The 8,583-nt window shown below is 36.8% G+C and overlaps 1 pseudogene across 1 annotated transcript in view; it reads left to right on the top strand.

The window, feature by feature from the left end:
- The first annotated feature begins 642 nt into the window (after positions 1–642).
- The window catches only part of LOC103775830, an 8,387-nt pseudogene continuing 446 nt past the window's right edge, over positions 643–8,583 (top strand). The window contains exons 1-11 of the transcript XR_608174.1: positions 643–761; positions 856–1,005; positions 1,584–1,754; positions 2,456–2,765; positions 3,401–3,477; positions 4,266–4,353; positions 4,440–4,557; positions 5,385–5,508; positions 5,587–5,723; positions 6,434–6,689; positions 8,284–8,540. The product of XR_608174.1 is annotated as a myosin-3-like (transcript). The remainder of the gene's footprint in view (positions 762–855; positions 1,006–1,583; positions 1,755–2,455; positions 2,766–3,400; positions 3,478–4,265; positions 4,354–4,439; positions 4,558–5,384; positions 5,509–5,586; positions 5,724–6,433; positions 6,690–8,283; positions 8,541–8,583) is intronic.

The following is an 8,583-nucleotide window of genomic DNA, read 5'->3' as shown; positions in this document are numbered from 1 at the left end:
TTAAGCTTCTCACATTAAAGGGCTCTGTAAATAGTTCTGGTGATCATAGTCATCTTCACTGATTATAAAAAAAAGGGGCAGGCAGCTAATTGGAAACTGATGACAGAGTATACCCAGTGCTCAAGTGCTTGCACTTAGTAGTCTAGATTCAGAGAAAATTAGAGCTGGAAAAGACGTTTGCGTGTCATATTTCTTAAGGAGAATGTGGTCGCACTCCAAGAGTTGCATGTGATATCATATGAATGTATTTTGGTATCATAGTTCACTGATCTCTCTCTCATTAGTTTCATGACTATAATTTTCAATGCAGTGTGTTTCATTACCAACCTGTTTCCTTTTCAATTTATTCAGAAATTGTGTCATGTTTGACCTGCCATTTTCATGGTCCTCTAACCTTTTGTCGGCTAGTAACTTGTTTCAAAATTTGCATGTTCATTTTAAAAGCAATTAGAAGAATCTTTACATTCACAAATCACCTTAATTAAATTGGGAAAAAATCAGCAAATCCAGAAAAATTACAGCATTTTAAAGAATGTGGCTTGAAGTATATGTGGTTTCTGTAAAAAAAATTGTTCTGAATCACTAGAAGATATGTCTACCAGAGAGCTAATATTTGATTCTTCTGTATGCTTGTTTCCTTAGTTGCTGACAAGGCTGCCTACCTGATGGGTCTAAACTCAGCAGATCTGCTCAAGGCCCTCTGCTACCCCCGAGTCAAAGTTGGGAATGAATATGTGACCAAGGGTCAAACCGTGCAGCAGGTAAGAAACAAATGATGGTATAAAACAAATGACATGAATTAAAACCTTTGAACTTCCTCTTTTGACCTAGATGGTAACTTTTGCTTTTCTTTAGGTATACAATTCAGTGGGGGCCCTGGCAAAATCTGTCTTTGAGAAGATGTTCTTGTGGATGGTTGTTCGCATCAACCAACAGCTGGACACCAAGCAGCCCAGACAGTACTTCATTGGTGTCCTGGACATTGCTGGCTTTGAGATCTTTGATGTAAGAGGAGGATCTTCATACAAGTTTCCTAAAAGGGGCATTAAGGAACTGGAATAAGTTTGGGGTTGGGTTATTTTTCTTCATTAACAGGTTGGTTTTATTTGCTGGTAAATCAGTAAATTGTCACTATTCTGGTTCTCATAGTATGTATTACTGTACAAGGGCTGCAGATTTTATAGATTTCTCTTGTTGCATGCAGAAATGAAAATTGCATTGAAAACTAATATGAAAATGTTGAATAACTGATAAGTAATAGGAGAGAAAGATTTTTGAAAAAGTTATATACACCATCTTGAAGGAAAATTTTATTAATGCTGAAGCTAGATTCCTTACCAATGCCTGGCCACAAATTCAAGTAGATGAAAAGCTGGATTTGGACTAAGCTCTGCAACTCTTTTCAGAGCTCAGAAATATGTTGAGGCAGGATACTTTAGAGGATGAGACTGTCCAGTCCCATGACTAAATATTCACGATCCCAATCAGGGAGACTTTAATGGGTTGAAAAGACAAACTCTTGGAAGATAATAAGTGTTCCTAGAACTTAATTTCAGAAGAAAGTAAATCTCTGCGTTCTGCAGTTCAACAGCCTGGAGCAGCTGTGCATCAACTTCACCAATGAGAAACTGCAACAGTTCTTCAACCACCACATGTTCGTGCTGGAGCAGGAGGAGTACAAGAAGGAAGGAATTGAATGGGAGTTCATTGACTTTGGGATGGACCTGGCTGCCTGCATTGAGCTCATTGAGAAGGTTCTTGTGCTCTATATACTTAATAGCTTTCCAAACGTAAAATGTAAAAGGAATCTTCAATGCTCAGATTAGACCACTCTGATATGTAGCACTCACACTTAATGCAGCACATAACATGGTCATTTCTGGGCTTCAGGAATTTCATATACATTTTCATTTGCCTTTTACTTCACTCTCTGTGAGATTCTGTTGCATAATATAGTGTGTATAGCACAATAATGATTTACATTAGGAAAAAAAAATGCATCTCCTTTCACTGTTCTGGAGATCATACTCAAATGTGTGTATAATTCTACAGCATGCTGAATGAGTAAATACTCTAAGCAACTTCTGTTTTAATATGTTTAATGACATTTTCTATCCTGTTTCCAAGAAAAAGCATTTGGGAAGTATAAATTCTTCTTTACATCTGAATGCTACTAATTTCAGTCATTTTGCTTTCCATGTTCTACTAACATGTACTTACTGAATTACTACATGGTAGTTCTTTATTACATCACAACCCTGAAACTTATGGCTGAGCTTGACTTCATAGGATGCATGCATAGCCAGTAACAAAATGCCCTTTCTGGAAAATCATAAGATTACACTTTCTGAGAAGAGTTTTTTTGTATAGTTTTTATCTTCTATTCACCTCTCATTTACCTTCTTTCTGATTCTTTTGCTTCCACACTTTCTTCATGTATTCATATTTCCCCCAGCCCATGGGCATCTTCTCCATCCTGGAAGAGGAGTGCATGTTCCCCAAGGCAACTGACACCTCTTTCAAGAACAAGCTCTATGACCAGCATCTGGGCAAGTCCAACAACTTCCAGAAGCCCAAGCCTGGCAAAGGCAAGGCTGAGGCCCACTTCTCCCTGGTGCACTATGCTGGCACAGTGGACTACAACATCACTGGCTGGCTTGAGAAGAATAAGGATCCCTTGAATGAAACTGTTGTGGGGCTGTACCAGAAATCATCCCTGAAGACACTGGCTTTACTCTTTGCCTCTGTTGGTGGGGCAGAAGCAGGTGATTTTTTTTTTTTTTTTTTTTTTTTTTTTTAAATTAGTTTCACTATAATTTACAGAGGGGAAAAAAAAAATTGCAATTTTTTTTTTGGTAATAATATTTACATTTCAAAACTTGAAAACCCCAAACTTCATCTGCTTTTTGGAACTCAGTCACTCAGACTAAGAAAGGATATTACACTTCCCTAGAGACATCTGTAGGTTTTTAAGACCTCTACTACATTAACACAGGCTAGCTGACAAACCAGATCTCTGCAATACGGGGCATTCTCAAATACTTAAGGGAAGTATGTATCAACGTCCTGTTAAATTTATGCATATCCTTAGATGTAAAGGTATATAAATGCTGTTTATGTATCTTTAAAATAAAAATTATTTAATTCCTTAAATATCTTACTGTGCTACATTTTTATTACCTGTTTGCATTTTCTTAACTTCATCCTGAAGTCATCAGATTGCTTTCTGCTGTCACGTGAAAAAAATCAGCTCCCATTGTAGCTTGAAATATTGTATGGATTTGCAACTTTTGATCATATTATTGGATTTTTCGATTCTTTTAAGAACACACCAAGTTCTTCAGATTCTAATCATATGCTTTTGTTTTTTTCCTTTGAAAAAAAATAAATTCCTGTTTAGAGAGCGGTGGTGGTGGTGGCAAGAAGGGCGGCAAGAAGAAGGGATCTTCTTTCCAGACTGTCTCGGCTCTTTTCCGGGTATTGTAGAGTAATTGTTATAAATTTCACCATGTTGAGAAAAGAATATAACAAATTCTGTTCAGAAAGGTTTTACATTGTTCTAGTTCACAAAATTTTTATGTCCAGAAAGGATAAAAGCATGTGCTTCTGTTCTGGATATTACTAGGATAGAGTCCATTTTCAGAAGAAATTGGGAAGGACCATAGCCAGGATAGATAATTAAACCAGCCAATGAGTTATTCAGTACCACACAGACATCATGCGCAGTATATAGGGTGGGAGTGGAGGAGGATGCTAGTTGTAAAAGCACTTGGGTTTTGGGCCAGGTGTTGGTTTTCAGGGCTAGGTGGTTCTGGACAGTGAGCACTGTGTTGTGTGTCACTTATTTTAGATATTATTCCTTTAGTACTCTTGTTGTTACTGTTGTTTCTTCTTCATGTTGTTCTAGTTTACTAGAACTTATCTCAACCCACAAGGTTTTGCCTTGTTCTCCCAATTCTTCTCATCCTCGTAGAGAGCGGTGGACAACAGGAGGGGCAATGAGTGAGCAGCTGTATTGCTGCTCAGGTACTGGTTGTGTTTAAACCATAACAGCTTCTTGATAAACAAGGATTCTCATTGAATCCTTGGAAGTATTCTTTCTCAACTGCCCAAAAGTTCTGGAAAAAAAAAAAATAAAGAAAAAGAAAAACAACAAAACAACACCAGAATGCTGATAATGGTTATTGCAGTTATTTTGCTCCATCTAGTATTGAGATTGTGTAGGTGAACATTTTTAAACCCTATTCTTTGCTCTTACTCTTAAGGAAAATTTAAACAAGCTGATGAGCAATCTACGAAGCACACATCCCCATTTTGTGCGATGTCTTATTCCCAATGAAACAAAAACACCTGGTAAGTTGTTAAAGTTCAAAGACGTAATAAATCTGTTCTTCTCGGTGCAGCGCAATGAAGTACCAATTAACTGTTTCTTTTGTTAGGTGCCATGGAGCACGAGCTGGTGCTGCATCAGCTGCGCTGTAACGGTGTGCTAGAAGGGATTCGAATTTGCAGAAAAGGATTCCCCAGCAGAATACTCTATGCAGACTTTAAACAGAGGTTAGATTGAATGTTACCCACCCTCCACCATACCAACCAATGTTGAGTAATTTCATTCCCTAACTGTTTTAGCTACTATGGAAGTTATGGTAAGGCTTCATTGTACCTACCTTTAGGCATACAGAAGTCAATTTTCCAAATTACTAATCCAATTTCTTTCTATAGCTAACTAGAAGAACAGGCATTTTCAAAAGGTATTTATTTATTCTTGTCATTTATTTTTATTCTGGTATGGGACAAATAATTTGTTAATTTACTATCCAGAAATCAAGTTGCCTAGCTTAGACTTATTTAACTTCTGGGTAGCTAAGTAAGACGACTCGCAGTCATCAGCTCAGAAATGTGAATAAACATATCCCTGCTGCTATTCTAGATAACAAAAAGGTATTCTAGGCTAACTTATTGGAAAACAAAAGAAAATCAAAAGATCTTGCTTATTGTTCCATACTAGCCAGAAAATACTCAAACAGTATGTACTGCCACTATTTTGGATGAGGAATTGCTTCACCTCTCCTCCTCTCCGTATATTTTATTCTTGTACATAGAGTTCTCATTTGGAGATAAGGCACTAGATAATAGGATGTGAAATATGTCAGAACTTAGTCATGGAAAAAAGTACCCATTCTGTGTCAAGAATTCTGGATGAAGGAAAGTGCAAGCTTTTTCCTAAAAATACATTTCCCCATGAAAATGTGATTTCTAAACAATGGAACAGAGTTCAGATTTACCTCTCCACCTGCAGAGAATCCTAACAATAGCATCAGATAGTACAGGTTTCATTGAGCTTCCAGGAATCAACCTTCTATCTGTTTCACTTCCTCCCATAGGTACAAGGTGCTTAATGCCAGTGCCATCCCAGAGGGACAGTTCATTGATAGCAAAAAGGCTTCTGAGAAGCTCCTTGGATCCATCGATGTGGACCACACCCAGTACAAGTTTGGTCACACTAAGGTACAAATGCTGCCTGACTGATGTACTCTGCTTGCAATACCTGACAATGACATGCTGCAACATTCTTTTTTTCTGAAGGTGTTCTTCAAAGCTGGGCTGCTGGGACTCCTGGAGGAGATGAGAGATGAGAAGCTGGCACAGCTCATAACCCGCACACAAGCCATGTGCAGGGGTTACCTGATGAGAGCGGAGTTCAAGAAAATGATGGAGAGGAGGTAGATACTTAGACTTATTTGTTTGGCTGGGCCAATTCTCGTGAAGTTTCAATGACATGAAGACAAGTGAAAATAAACTGCTTCTCACCAACCCACATTTATTTCTCATTAATTCAGTTTACCAATATGGATGTGTTTGGGAGTATATCCTGACAGAAGATTAATTAGCATAAAATCCCAATCTCTGAAAAAAAAAATATTCTTAACTTATATCACCCTTTGTATTAATTTCTGCTAAATTAACTAAATGGCTACATTATATATATATCTCTATCTACAGATATCTACTCTAAGCTAATTGTTTTAAGGTCACCATTATAATCAAAGACAAGAAACATATACTTCCAGCACAAGAGAAGTATCCTTTTCCATTGGATAACTTTCACGAAAAGGACCAAGTGAGCTTCTGAAGGTGTTCCTTTTCTTTGGCCACAAAAGGGAGCCAAGCATATGGACTTCAAAACTGTCCATACAAGTTGACAATCTACATCACTGTAGAGAATTTTTTTTCAGAGAGATATATTTCATATGTATTTAATATACTAAATATTGTTACTAAATATATATATATTTTATATACACACGTATATAGAACTATAACTGTAAAGTATTATACGTAGAACTTCACATTATACCTATTGATAATGACAAATAAACATGTATTATAACTTTAGAAATATGTAGCATAACCTGTTTTTATTACATTTCAGGGAGTCCATCTTCTGTATCCAGTACAATGTTCGCTCCTTCATGAACGTGAAGCACTGGCCCTGGATGAAGCTGTTCTTCAAGATCAAGCCCCTGCTGAAGAGTGCAGAGTCTGAGAAGGAGATGGCCAACATGAAGGAGGAGTTTGAGAAAACCAAGGAAGAGCTTGCCAAGTCTGAGGCAAAGAGGAAGGAGCTGGAGGAAAAAATGGTTTCTTTGCTGCAGGAAAAAAACGATCTGCAGCTCCAAGTGCAGGCAGTGAGTATTGTTAATATTTTTGGCTTGTAATGTCCCATATAAAATGATCCCAAATGTCTCAGTAACAGACACATTACCCCCAAACAGTATTTATTTTAAAAACATACATATATTTTATAAAATAAAAAGGAAAATCATAAAGAAAAGCTAAGCTGAAATCTACAAATATAAAAAAAAAAAATCAATTAATTACCGCAGCAGGTTCCTTACACTTTTAAATCAAGAGAGAAGTAATCGATTTCCAGTGACTAAATACTACAGTATACAATATGACATTTTAAATCATACATGGCAACTTACAGCATCAATTACCATGTCTTTTTAAAACTTTACATACTACATACATAATTTTGATATGTTATTGTCTGATCAACAAAGGCAGTCTGGAGTGTCTATTAACACCTTTTATATGGAGAAACACAAGTGGATTCACATGGAGTAGGAGGGGCTGAGAGTGTCAGGCATTTCTCTAGCATTCATAGTTCCTTTGTCCTCTGGAAGAACAGTGAAGAAAGCGGAGTCCACCCCTTTTCTCCTAGAAATAAAAAGGCAGCAACTGTAATTCCCTTAAAAGTGTCTTTACTAGCAAGCATTAGGATTCATTTGATGTCTACGGTCTAGAAGTCTGCATTCAAGCTAGTAGCCTCAGGTCAACTTCAACTTCATCAATGAAGAAACTCATGCTTTTAGGCTATGATACAATTTGTCCAAAACCGTAATTCTTTTTGTTTGTTTTTTTTTTGTTTCTTTTTTTTTTTGTTGAGTGGACTGTACCTTCATTTCATGGCAGATATCTAAATCTACATGAGACAAACCCAAAGCTAGCTATCTTGCTGAGCTCTAAGAAGTCTTCTACCTTGATGGTGTCATTGGTCTCCACTAGAGAAAAGAGGAAAAAAACTAGTAGTATATAGAAAGTAAAGTTTACTTCTAAGTAACTTACATGTTAGAATGCATGTAAATTCAGGTAATTGACACTGCCCTGGTGAACAAGTCTCCCTTCCAAACTGTTCTTGAAAACAAGGGCTATAGATCTGCCTGATTCAGCTGGTGCCTTTGAAAATGTGATCTTAAAACAAAATTTTGTCAAAACTAAAAATTAAATTCATGTTCAGTAAATATTTTGAGGAAATCTGCAGCAAGATATTCTCAGCTGAATGTTAGACTTTTTTATTCTTCATGTTTTAAACACTGCATGTTAAAATAATTCTGTGTACACGGACCTTTCAGTAGAACTTGACACCTGTTTCCAGTCCAGATAAATGCAACATGAGTAAAATGATGAAAAGACACCAGGGAAATGCTGCCATACTGATATCAGGCTCTATGTTCAAATTAATGTTGGAGTTACATGAGTAGTTACAGAGTTGTTTGTTTGTTTTAAATGCTCAGAGCCTATATATTGTGAAAATACATTCCTTTGTTTTCTGGGTCAGAGGCAGTCCAAAACAAACAGATACTGTTATAATAGTGGGGTTTAGTTAAAAAAAAAAAAAAAGACATTGTAAAGCTGCTTTGAAAATAGTAAGTCCCTGTTTGAAAAGAAGTAAGAAAAAATAATTATTTGAGAACTATTTAAATCAATCATGTGTAGGAAGCTGATGGTTTGGCTGATGCTGAGGAAAGATGTGACCAGCTCATCAAAACCAAAATTCAGCTGGAAGCCAAAATTAAGGAGCTAACAGAAAGAGCAGAAGATGAAGAAGAGTTGAATGCTGAGCTGACAGCCAAGAAGAGAAAACTGGAGGATGAATGTTCAGAGCTGAAGAAAGATATTGATGATCTTGAGTTAACACTGGCCAAGGTTGAGAAGGAAAAGCATGCCACAGAAAACAAGGTATGAGGCAGAACCTGTGATCACACTCTAGAAAACATCTGTGTTTTGCTATTAAGT

Source organism: Merops nubicus, unplaced genomic scaffold (assembly GCF_000691845.1).
Source record: "Merops nubicus isolate BGI_N331 unplaced genomic scaffold, ASM69184v1 scaffold1487, whole genome shotgun sequence".
Taxonomy (NCBI): domain Eukaryota; kingdom Metazoa; phylum Chordata; class Aves; order Coraciiformes; family Meropidae; genus Merops; species Merops nubicus.
This window is presented reverse-complemented; position numbering and strand designations above follow the sequence as displayed.